Source organism: Sturnus vulgaris, chromosome 1, assembly GCF_052056855.1.
Source record: "Sturnus vulgaris isolate bStuVul1 chromosome 1, bStuVul1.hap1, whole genome shotgun sequence".
Lineage (NCBI taxonomy): Eukaryota > Metazoa > Chordata > Aves > Passeriformes > Sturnidae > Sturnus > Sturnus vulgaris.
This window is the reverse complement of record NC_142243.1, coordinates 38,109,256-38,122,669: the sequence shown is the minus strand read 5'-3', so window position 1 is coordinate 38,122,669 and position 13,414 is coordinate 38,109,256. Positions and strand designations below refer to the sequence as shown.

At 36.8% G+C, this 13,414-nt stretch overlaps 1 long non-coding RNA gene across 1 annotated transcript in view; it reads right to left on the bottom strand.

Annotated features, from left to right (window-relative positions):
* Positions 1 to 11,287, bottom strand: part of LOC148225163 (uncharacterized) — a 117,998-nt gene extending 106,711 nt beyond the window's left edge. The window contains exon 1 of the long non-coding RNA XR_015799017.1: positions 11,082 to 11,287. This is a non-coding gene — a long non-coding RNA (uncharacterized LOC148225163). The remainder of the gene's footprint in view (positions 1 to 11,081) is intronic.
* Between the last annotated feature and the right edge of the window lie 2,127 nt (positions 11,288 to 13,414).

Sequence of the window (13,414 nt, the reverse complement as noted above, 5' to 3'; positions counted from 1 at the left end):
ATTAACAGACACTTTGGGAACCAACTCTATTTCTAAGAGCCAGCTGGACTGAGCCACCTGCAGCATTGCACTGGTTTCAATGAAGCAGCACTTTATGGTGCTAATTTCCCCATTCTTCTTTACTTACGATGTCAGGATCACTGAAAAGATACCACACACTACATTTTCGTCTGCAAATTGACCCTAGAGTTTTTCAATTCCTGTCAAAATTATTCCCTTGTACAAGAAAAGCCAACAGCCTTTGTTCACTATAGATCAAATTTAGCAATGCTTCATTCTTTAAAGCAACATTTTTATGCCTGAAGCATCATAGAATCATTGAACGTTTTGGGTTGGAATGAGATCATCTCATTCCACCTTCCCTGCTGTGGCCAGGAACACCTCCCACTAGACCAGGCTGCTCAAATCCCCATCCAGCCTGGCCTTGAACACTGACAGAGATGAGGCATCCACAATTTTCTGGGCAACTTGTTCCTTGTGTCTCACCACCCTCACAGAAAATAAATTCTTCCTAACATCTAATCTAAACCTACTCTCTCTCACTTTGAAGCCAGTTCCCCTTGTCTTATCACTGCATTTCCTGACAAAGAGCCCCCTTCAGCTTCTTTGTAGGCTCCCTTCAGATACTGGAAGGAATTTATATACAGTAATAAAATATGTACTATTATAAGGCTCATTTGTAAATGTATCAACTCTTTCAGCTCCTAGCAAACTTTCCTTTCATTTCCACTAGGATCTCTGCTTGACTTTTTGCCCCAGCCTTTAGAAATGTAATATAACCACTGCTTACACTATCCTGTATTGCTGGGTGTGGATGGCATTGCTACTTTAGGACGGATGGGTAATTCAAAGTTTGTATTTCAGGATCCTTGGGCAAGTCCCTACTTCTCTTTACAGAACATTTTTGTAAAGTTCATTTGTAAGTGTCATGCTGAATAATGGCTATTAGGGTTAAATGTGGTATGGCATTTCGAAACATTGCAAGCTCAGAACCTTTCACAATTAATAATACAGGGAAAAAATCATGGAATGGTTTATGGCAGTGTGCATTTACTGTACATCTATGTTTGTGCTGACTGCATTTATGTTACATTAGCATGAAAATCATGCCCCTAATGAGATATGGTGCATTTTAAGAAAGAGTTACAATGATATATGAGAAAACCCAGAATGTAAATTCCACAATCCACTGTGGAACAAATTTTTTTGTGCCAACAAAAAAGTTATACTCTTCATAATTTTTAATGTCATGTTGCAAAGGTATCTTGGTTTCTTTTCAAGCCCTGTAGGTATTGTATAAAATAGTCTGTGCTGCTGAAATTACCTGGCAATGACTGATGTTCAATGATCATTGTTTCTGCAGTACAGTTGGGAATCCAGAAATTCAGCAGCCAGCATCTGATTAGCCACATTTAATCATCAGGAGCAGAAGTTCTAGGAACTATGCCTAGTCGTGCTAACTCTGTCTTGTCTCCATCTCCACAATAAAAAGGTTTCCCCACGTACAGCCTATTTGCTGACAGCTAACTCAAGGGTAGAAGTATCCACAGGACTCTTGCATCACCTCTCCAATGGTTCAGGTGATTATTTCTTGATTTGCCTTGAAGCAAAGCTGTGACTTTTCCAGACTGGTCTGTGAGTTTGGCTGGTAATGAGATGACTGCTCCTTTTCTAGATGTGAATGATTCATTTTAGATCAGAAAGGTTCAGTTTACATCATATTACATTGGTAAGCTTAAAATGTACTCCTTGCATTGCAGGTTCCCTTGGTATTTTTGTTTAAAATACATATCAAAAAGTCATTATTTGCTACTTTATTTAAGCCTGCCATATGCTGACATGAAAAGACAGGTTAGCAGTAAAAATAATTTTCTTTAGGAGAAAAGGTGATGGGAAGCTTACAAAATCCACCTTGTGGTGAACTCAATTTTAATAAAAATATTTTATTTCTTCTATAATTATAACATTCTTACTTAAGCAGGTTAGTAAATTACTTCTTTTATTTTCTGGGAAAAATATAAAGAGAGAGCTATCATTTTAACATTAAGCTTGTCATCCAATACTAATGCATAAATCAAAAGAATTTGAATTTAAGTGCTTTGCTTTTATATATATATATACTTTAAAACAAAAGTGAAAGTGAAGTTTTAAGCATTTTGAGCAGCTCTTCAGACTGCAATAAAGTGAAAACATACATCATTAAATCACTGAGACTTTTCTAAGGCTTATAAGTAACCACTGCCATGCTTGTTAAACAGGGGTCCACACGCAGAGCAAAACTGTTAATCACCTTCCCAGAAAACTTGATTTGAGATAAAATAACTTGAAAAAAAAAAATCCTCTTACTTTGCCTGTGTGTGCTCCAAATGATAGGAATAGCAATGCACATATACTTTATTCATGCACACAAATATTTACAGGCTGATTTAGCAGCCCAATCTAAAAACTCTACCCTGAGAAACTCTGTGCCTGGGGTACCTTCAAATGGCTACACAGGTACTGCCACATCTATAGAGATATGCCTGCCCAGAAAGGACAAGTTCATTGGCATTTATTTCACTCAACAGAAATAAATGTCTCATCCAGAATTTCCCTGAGCTTCCAGCTGACAGGGTGATGCATGGTATATGTGCTGCCCCTTTTTCTGACTTTTCCTACTTTTGGTCAGTGCCAGAGTTAGGATGCTGAGCTACACAGAGACTTTTGCTGACCCTGGCCCACTGTTTGAACACATCTGGACCATGGCTTAGCTAGTTTTGATGTCCTGATATTTAGGCTCAGCACCTAGTCAGACTTGAGTTTAACTCAGTTATGAAATTTAAGATGTTTCCCCTGAGCATTTGTGGAAACAAACCTCTTAAATAGAAGGCTTCTGAAAGTTTTATTTAACAGCAAACTGAAACCTTCCTTATTGCCTATGCAGCTGTCAGTCTCTATTCCATGTCCTAACCCTGCTATGATTTGCTGCTATCTTTTATGGACATCAGAATTGCTTTAGTGTTGCAATGTCCTAAGAAGACATGCCTTTTTTAGGTAATCTAGATCCATCAATCTGTCCAAAACTGATACATCATTCCACAGTCAGTAGTTTATTTAGTGACAGCAGCAGGCAATAAAATAAGGCAGTGAAATATTTTAGTGTGAGAGTATAGTTCAGTATTAAATATTAATTTACTAGGTAGATGTGTGAAATCCCATTGTAGTCAGTTGAAATTTATGTGCTGAATGGTCTTTGGCTTTTCTTAATTTATAACTTCAAAAGACATTTACTTTCCCCACAGCAATTGAATAACAACCAAGAGTTCTAAGAATTGCATGATTTCTGGTGAAAAAAACAAGGTGCTGATTAATGATGACCTTTTTTATAATGCAGAGTTGAGAAAAGCTTTGAAACTATTTCTTTTTAAAAATGCTGCATTTCCTGCTGAAAGCACTGTAATAGTTTGAAATATTTTGGGAATTAAAACACTTTTGAACACAGACTTGAATGGTTAAAAATCTAAGTACATAAATAGAAACGCCTACCTAAGACAATTTTAAAAAGAATTTAAGCTAAACTACTGTAGTTTATATTCTACGACAAGCCCCAGTAGTTTGAATATAGGAATAGAGCACTAGCTAATGTGGATTTATGAGAAATGATCGCACAACACTGAAAATGAAAATATTATTAATTAACTGCATGAGAAAACAGCATCATAAAGCACTTGAGGGTGTTTTTTGAAAACTTCATTACTGATGGTAAAGGCTAAAAACTTAAGAAAAAAGTTCTCTCTTCTCTCCTGTAATCAAAGTAACTCTAGAGTTAGCAACACATTATGAGTCTGGTGTGTGAGCAAAATGCTGTCTCCCTGGAAACTGCTAGAATGTGTCACTTCAGCTGATCCCAAAATAAGAGATAAGAAGTGAGTGTGAAATCCTTTGTTGTGGAGGTTAATATTTTATTAACAAACACCTGCAGTTTGATGTTTAACAGGACCTGAAACATATGATTTCCTAATTGCTGCAAAAGGCATTGAATCTCCTTTACAGTTGTATCTCTCCTGACAGAAGTCCTTCCTTCCACTGTTGTTTTCCTGCCTGCTTAACACATCATAGGTTCAAAACAAAATTATTAATATCTTCCTTACATAATTTCTTAATTAACCCCCTCTCTGCTTCACTAAAAATGGCATTAACACTTTCCTGGAAGCATAAATTTAGCATATTTATTTTATGCCATCATTGTGACTTTATCAGGATAACTATAATGTGTATGCTGAACATAGATCTAAGACTGCTCAAAACAAAATCACACTAATGAGCACCTCCTAAACCAAAGTTATAGGAAAGGGACATTGATTCAGCAGCAAACCAGCCAGCATCACAAGAAACAGTTCTCTTAAAACTGAAAAAGAGCACTGGGACAGCAGTGTTTACATTCAGGCTGATATCCTTCCATTACATGACTGTTTCCACACTGTGTCACCCAGCTACATATAGGGCAGTACTGGAGGCTAAAGCTTATTAGTGTCTTTAGATTTTTTTTAATAAATCAGTACTTGAAGAGGAAAAAAAGCAAAGTGAAAACCAAACACTTGTCTATCATGAGTTCAACACCATATCAATTTTCTCTCTGTTTTGGAAGGTAGGCTCTTCATTTTCTACTGCTGCAGAGAAATTCATTCTTTAGATGATACATGAGATACAAAACATCTTTACATACAACTCAGTTACTTCACAGAATCATAGAATTACTTTGATTGGAAGTATTAAAGATCATCTAGTTCCAATCCCCCTGCCATGGGCAGGAACACCTTTCACTGGACCAGAACTCTCAGAGCCACATCCAAACCGGCCTAAAACACTGCCAGGGTTGGAGCATCCACAAATATTCTGGGCAATTTGTTCCAGTGACTCAGGACCCTCACAGTACAGAAATTCTTCCTAATATCTAATCTAAACCTACTCTCTTTCAGAGAGAGTTGAAGCTATAGAATTCAGATAGATTGAAGCTATCCACCCTTGTTCTGTAACATCATGTCCTTGTAAATTGTCCCTCTCCGTCTTTCTTGTAGGCTCCTTTCAGGTACTGGAAGGCTGCAATTAAGTCAGCCTGAAACCTTCTTTACTTAGACAGAAGCAACCTTTACTGACAAGAACATACTTCTCCCTTATCTTGGGTATTAGTAGAACTCTGCAGTGAAGAAGACATTTGAACACAGGACCCTTAACTTCTAGAGTTTCCAAGAATATGATGAATAAGGAAGAACTGCAGAAAGAATGGCTGAACACCATATTTGACAACTGGACTCTACACCTGCTTTCTCTTACATGTTATCAAAGCAATGCCAGGTAAATGTTTTGGATTACAGTAACAACAGCTGCAGTGATGGCAGTTTCTTTATCCATCATCATGTAAGCCTTCAAGTTGTCAATCTGCCTCATAAAAACGCTGTAGCAGTTAATGGATGGTGAGATATGAAAAGCTAAATAATATTTAGTATTCTGGAAATAAAGCAAAGCATCAAATGAATCTTATTAATTAACATTAGCACACCCCCAATATAAAACATATATAAAATATATTAAAATATATATTAAAATATAGAAATATATATTTATAAATATATAATTTATATATTATAAATATATAATTTATATAAAATATTTTAAAATAATTATATATTATATTAGATATAATTATAATTATTCTATTTCTATATATAAGAAAATAAATAGTATCTATTTTATATATATAAAATATGAAAATAATTAAAATATATTAAAATATATTAAAAATAAAATCTTGAGCTGTTCAAGCTTTGGAATCTCCATCTGTAATACAACCATATGACAACCCCGTTTTGTGGCATGCTATAAAAGTCTGCTGGTAACTGCTAAGAAGTCCTCAATTCATACAGAAATTAATGTCTTTTTCTCTAGAGGACAGTCTGAATGACTTGTCATAGAGAGCATGGCCAAATGCTTAGCAGTAAGGGTAAGAAGGAATGGTGAGAGATGTTTAGAGATCATTCACACTTTGATGAGTGGGGATCACTTAAAAAAAAAGTATGTGATCACGAAATTAAAGAAAATATTATCTCTATTATAATGTATCCTTTAATATCATGATCATACAGCAATAACACTAGGAAATTAACTAACACTTAATTTCACTATTCCACAGCTTTCAAAAGGTAAGTTTGCACTTCATTCTGTACGTAATTATATACACATATGTATAACTGAGACAATACTCTCTTTTGAATCTTGTTAGAAACACTTCCAGAATACACTTCACAGGGTGACACTAGCAAGAGTACAGGAGAAAAATGATGGCAATTGAAGGCAAAAGACTACTTTGAAAGACTAAAATATTACTTTTAGATATTGTTTCCCAATGTATTTGCAAAAATCTCTACAGAAGCACTAGAAAGAAAAAACGGTGATAATAACACTATCAAAACAAGAGACAGTAATTAACAAACTGAAAACCAAACAAATATTAAAACATTATGTTCTAATTCTGAATCAGCAGACATCTTCCATGCAAGAGTATGGTCTCTCATTCCCAGACTGACAACTTTTAAACCAAATATTCTGCTATACATTCCATCTTACCTTTCCCTGTATTATTAATATTTAGACAGATGTCCTGCCTTTTAAATTTCTTTGGATCTTTTTGTTACATTTGCAGAGGAATTAATCTGTGGATCTGCGTCTTATAGCTACTGTCATTATTAGGCAATATAGAGAACATTAAACTGGCTAGTCTGACAAAATATTGACTAGTGATGAATTAAAATACATGCAGAAATTTCCTTACATTTCTGGATGACATCAGAAATTATAACTATAACTTTTTTTCTGCAAATGTTGGAATAAAAGACTTTTCAAGGTCTCTTCCAACCTGGGTTTCCTCTGATTCTATGAAAAAAAAGCCCTGTATCAGAACAAGGCATAATCTTAATATATAATTTTTTAATAGGACATATCACCCTGATTAGAACTCTAATGAATAATTACTGTCTTAGATACTTTCTAAAAAACGTTGTTGAGGAGAGAGGGTAAATAAAGGGGAGGGGGGATTTGTGCATGTGTTCTAAGTGCACAAACAACAGAGGAGTAGTACAGCTAGGGTCTAAGGTGGCAACTAAAGGACATATGGGTCAGAATCTGAAGAAACAGAAAACAGGGCTCATGGAAAGAACATGAATAGCAGTCTCAGGCTCTCTGGCTGCCCATATCAGATGGATTCTTATTCTTATAACATTCTTATTAGCAGGAGGATATCACTTGTTGGGTTTTGATTGCCTCATGTTTCTCCCTGTAAACAACTAATAGAGTAGAGCAGTGCAAAATCTGGAATTATTAGCAAATTGCTGATGCTACTTCGTTTTTGTTATTTTGATGAATATGAAACAGAGAAAAGAACAGCACTACCAGAATATATAAGGTATAAGGTTGCAAAAGATCTCCATGTTAATGAAGTTTAAAAAGTTACAAAAAAAAAAAATTAAGTACTGGGGTGCATCAGAAACAGCAAGAACAGCCAGTCAAGAAGCTGATTGTCCCACTCTACTCTGTGCTGGTGCAGCCTCACCTCCAGTCTTGTGTGCAGTTTTGGGCACCAGAATATGAGCAATAAAGCTATCAGAGAGCACCCAAAGGAGGGCTAAAAAGATGGTGAAGGGTCTGCAGAGGAAGTCACATGAGGAGAGTCTGAGGCCACTTGGTTTGTTTAGCCCAGAGAAGAGGAGACTGAGGAAAGAGCTCACAGCTTTTTATAGGTTCCTCATGAGGTGAAGCAGAGGGGCAGCACTGATCTCTTCTCTGTGGTGACCAGTGACAGCACCCAAGGAAGCAGCATCAAGCTGAGTTAGGGGAGGTTTAGGTTGAATATTAGAAAAACGTTCTTCACCTACAGGGTAGTTGGGCACTGGAACAGGCTCCCCAGGGAAGTGGTCATAGCATCAGCCTGAGAGTGCTCAAGAAGTGTTTGAACAGCACTCTCAAGTACATGGTGTGACTCTTGTGGTTGGGTGCTCTGCCAGAGTTGGAGTGATCCTTGTGAGTTCCTTCCAACTCAGGATATTCTACAATTCTATTATTAATAATCTGTGTTGCCTGAAGCTTCAAACCCCTTCCTCCAGCTGCAGCATTCTAATCCTGAAGGAAAGCAAAAGGACCTACTATCCATGAATTTGAATCCTTACTAGACCATTATACTGATAATAGTATGATTTTTTTCCTTTTTCACTGGCCCCACACAAGTCCCCCAAATACATATACTATCAGGAACTCTAGATCATTTCCTGCCTGTAGGCCAGGTCTGTAGCAAATGCCCAAGAGGACAGCTCCTGCCAAGCAGCAAAAATATAGGCAGAAATTGTTGGACTTATTTCATGGAAGCAGCACAGAGAAAAAGGAATTAAGGAATAGAATTCTTCTCCACCTGGAACTTAAAATACATGCATGAGATATTAACAATAGAGAAAATTTGTTGGGGGAAAAAAACAAACAAATATTTTTATTGATGTAGAAATGAGTTACTGGAAAAGGCAGAATTTAAAGTACCATGGGCTTCCAACGTGTTCACAGTCAACATATGCTTATCCCAGACATAAAAAAAATCTCTGCTGGCTACAGAAACAGAATGTAAGCAACCTTGTTTCTTGTGGTTATATCTCTATTAAATCTGTTCTGAGATCATGCAGAAGCAAGCTTGTGCTGAAAACTGTACTCTTAGAAAGCAGATCTGTCTGCTAAAATTCATTGACTACAGTGCTGGGGAAACAGATAAACAAACAAACCACAACAAACCCCAGCCTTTGATATAGTTTCTCTTTCTCAAATGCTTCTCATAGCTAAAATGTACTACTGAGAGATCAGCAGCAAGAGTGTTAAGAAAAGAGAGGAATGAAGTAGTACAGGCAAAAGAGAACAGTTGCATTTTCAGTTGAGAAAATTTTATGGTACTCACATCTGAGGAGAACAGTAAAGCATATGTAGGTGGAATAAAAGCAAAGGAGTAAAGAAAATAAGAAATAAATAAGAAAATTATATTGCTCTCCTTCCAAAAATATCGAACCAGTGCAGAAGTTTAGTAGTGAGTCCTAAAAAAGCACATGATTTTGAAAACTATGGATCCTTGCATGTCTTCAAATTAAAATGCTTCATTACATAAAGCTTGTCTGTTTTTCTGTCTTCCAATTATGCTTTTCTCTTGGAATATATTCACTGTAATACAAATTCTCTTAGAAACCTGACTCCTTGCCATTAGCAGTAAGAGTGAGATTAAGATTCACTCTTTTTTCCGGTGTCATCCAGGGTTACCACTGTCATTCTTCATAAACTAGCTTAGATAAGTGCAACTGTCAGCTTAAACCTTAGAAAACGCTACTGTATTCTTACGATTTCTGCTCACTGTATCTCATGACTGAAATCTACCTTTCCAGTCAGATTTTAACAGGGAAGCAAGGAGTAGAACAGGCCTTTGTGGCCCTAACACTGTCAGTAGGACTCAGAGAGGTGTAGAAAGATTTGAATTGTGCACCACTGACTTACATCATGACTAAAGTAATTCTAGAGAAATCAGTTTCCCTGGATACTTCATTCTGATATTTGGGACTTAAAACAGTGCTTTGGTTATAACAGCTTCACAATATTTGGGGTTTTTTCCATGTGCAGCCCATTTGGTGGTTTTCTTGGTTGATTCCTTGTCATCTATTACTATGCTCTCCCTCAATGCCTCCTTACTACTAGCAACATTCTCCCCAAACAGATTTTCATGACTTCTTACTCGTGCCAAAAGTCTGATTTTCAGCTTATGTCAAGATTTCCTAAGACCACAATATTTTTACCTTTCCTAAACTCTCAGGTAGAAAATTACAGAACTTAGTAAAAAATTTAATACTGTTCTCTGAGGACCAGCTAATGCCTTAACTTGTAAAACTCATATAGTTTTTTATTAATTCAGACTTTGCATTCGGATACGTGGCTTCTCATTAAGTCCTTACAGAGCTATGGGTCTGCTCCTGAGAATCTGATTTACAGGCTAACAGAAGCTTTGTGCCAGGCTGCTTCTTGTTGGTAACAAATTGGCTGCAATCTGCAGTAGAACTACTGAGGTTAACCTGGAGCCTACTGCACATTGTGTAGAATATTTTCAGATTTGGGTAGAAAGGAGAAAATGTTAGAAAATATGGTTTCCTCAAAGGAGTAACCTGGAAAAATTATAAGCTAGGAGAAATATTGCTATAGAATATTAGTTTATTAACAAATTATATTAGTTTAAGTTGGTTATCTTCATTTTCCAGAAATGCTTATGAAGAGTGTGAAATGCCATCCCAGAAAAACTTTTTATGCCTCCAGAAGTTGCTTTCTACAGTGTTCTGAATGGTATGAAAGAGAAAGGGATAAGCCATAAGCCAGTAGTGTTGACAAAGGAGTGCTGTGACTATCATGGTTCATATACAGGGCTTCAAAATACAGTGTATTGAGTAGAAAAAGGATCAGCCTCCTATTGAAGATAAAAACCTCTTTCGGGCTTTCACAAAATCAAACTACTTTTATGTAACTGGTGCAGATCACAATGAAGTAATTAAGCAAGAACTTCCACACATACCTCTTCAGTTTCATCATATGCAGAATCCCTTGCCTCAGCTACCAGCAAATGCATCATCATTCAGTTCATTCTCACAGGCAACAGATTTTAAAACACATCAAGGGTTGCGCCAGACTCCTGCACATCTTTTAAATTCCGCTTCAGGCTTTGTACAGATAAAGTTACAGAGCACACTCTGAACATCAAACACAAGCAAAGCACAAAGAAACTGCCACAACAGCAGGTCTAACCAAACACAACATTGATATGGAAAATTATGACATTTGACAGTAAAGAGCAGAATACTGCAGTTGATCTAAATGCAATAAGCAAACGTTTTTCTTACACTCTTTCTTCATATATATATATATAAAAGGAAGAAAAGTATGATCAAAATAGTAGCTCATTTGGTAAACAGACCAACTCAGCTGACAATCTAGTATTGCAGATACAGCTAAGGAAAGGTAGAAAACAAGGCTGGGCTCCCACTTACTTGTTAATTAAGTCATTACTTGGTTTGATCTTCTCATTTATGCCCACAATTAAATGGCATAAAAGCTGATTTGAAGTTCACAATTGCACCTCCTAAATTCAGGCAGAGTAAGGCTTATCTTCCTGATCTAGAAAAGGTATATCAGAAGACAAAACTAAAAATCCCTGAAAATCTCCATATGAGAGTGGAATGAAGAAAAGTGTTTCACCAAGTTCTAAACTCTGTTTAGATCAGAAGTCATGGTGGCCCTGAAAATGCTGACAGGCACACGCAGTTCTGCACTTGTTGCCAAAATATCTATTCTTTCACTTCCTTGTAAGAGCAGTTTAGTGTTCAGTCAAAGGGTCATGGATACCCTTGGATACTCTCCAGCCCTTCTGAAACATTTAGATTTTTGTCTACTCTAGCTCCCTTTTCTGAGGCATAAAGCCAGCAGCCTTGAAGCATACAGCAAAGAAAGACACAGTAACTCCCTCCTGCAATGTGGGAACACTGGAGGTTCAACGAGGGAAACTTCACTTCCTGCATGTCAATGCAAATGCTGACACTATTTGTGTCACATGTCTTAATTATTTTTTCTCCTAATACAAAAGATAACTTATCTGGACAGTGACAAGGGAGCAAGTGCCTCTTGAATCTCTGTCAATTAATCAAAACTAAATTTAAACCTAACAAAAATAAAAATATGAAATGAACCAATCAACAAAAAGTAAAAATATGGCCAGCTTCTCCCTATTTGTAACCCATTAATCTCCTCACTTCATGTGTTTTTCACCTTCCTGCTTTTGCCAAGGTTGCTCAAGGTAATGCATTTTCTCATCCAGGCAGGAGATGTAGGGACTCAACGCCATCAAAATTTCTTGATATTACTGAAAAATATCACTGTTAGTATAGATCTTTGCATTGATTTCATAAGTGAATGGGGTGTCCAAGTTCAAAATGGGGACCATTGTTGCTGGTGTGACAGTTTGGGGGCACAGAGAACTGAAGACTGAGCTGCTGGTACCCGTCATATGTTCCTCTAAGAAGCAACAGAAGATTAACCAATAAACATCAAAAAAGAATTCTCCCTCCCAAATACTTTGACCCATTCCCATGATTATTCCTTGAAAGTCAACTCGTTTTGTCTATCTTTTGTCTGCTTTCAGAATCTCTTTTCATTGTTAACCTTACCAACACTCTCAAACAAGGAGAAATACAGAAAAACACAATAAGCCATAATACGACATTCTGTTTCCAAAATTGTGAAACACAGCCACAACTCAGAGCAGTCTGCAATTCTAGGTTCTCCAACCTAAATCGAGCTACAAAACCTGGTAAAAATGGAGCCAACCATCTCACAGTTTTATTATTTATTTTTCACTTAGGAAAGAACACTGGAAAGGCAACAGTGAGATGGATTGCCTGGAGCTCTCATAGTGCTTATTACTTTGGGTTTACACAATGAAGAATTCATACCTAGTTACTTAATAATATTGATAGCAGCATCAATCTTCCAGCTGAAAATGGCTAATCTACTTTAGCAGCAAGTTCATCAAAGGTTAAGTCCTCTTTTTTCTATGCTTTTTCATCTGCAGAAGAGGAAGAGGGTCAAGAAAAGGACTTTCCAAAGAGCACTTACAGTCTATTTCTATAAATAGGCTAATATGGCAATTCACAACTAGGAAGGGAGAGAGGAATGAAAAAAACATAAATTCTTTAGAAAACATTATAGCACATAGATGAAAAAGGTTATTGCTTAGAAGATTGAAGAGTTTTAAATGAAAGTGGCTGAGGCAGAATAACATGACTACCCACAAAAAAATTAGATTCTAGGAGGTGAGTTGGTGATGAAATGCTGAGCTGGCAGGAGGCCAGCATTGTCCAGTTTCATTCCATTGAGCAGGAGGGATAATGCCAGCTGACACGCTGGCAGCAAGAAAGGTCTAGGAGATGGATGGCAGTTTAAACACAGACTGGTTCAGCAGTCAATGGAAAGCTTGTTGCAATGACCAGACTCATTATTCTATCCACTGGGATTTGGAGCATTTTAAAGTAACTACAGAATCCACCTGTCAGGGAAGCAGTTGGGGAAAGGGTGATCCCATCAAATGAAAATGTGCATGACTGGTGACAGACCAGACGTAGCACCAAGACAGACAGCAGGCAGCATCCTCATCAGCATGACACTGAAGGTAATACAGGACAACTTTACTGACATCTTCAGAATTGACTCCAGATTTACACAGAAATTAATGAATTCAGACTATGACCATATTGAAATTTCCAATCAAGTGCACAAAAAAGACTTCTTTAAAGAAAATCCACTGGTCTGCAAAAAGAAACAGTACTTA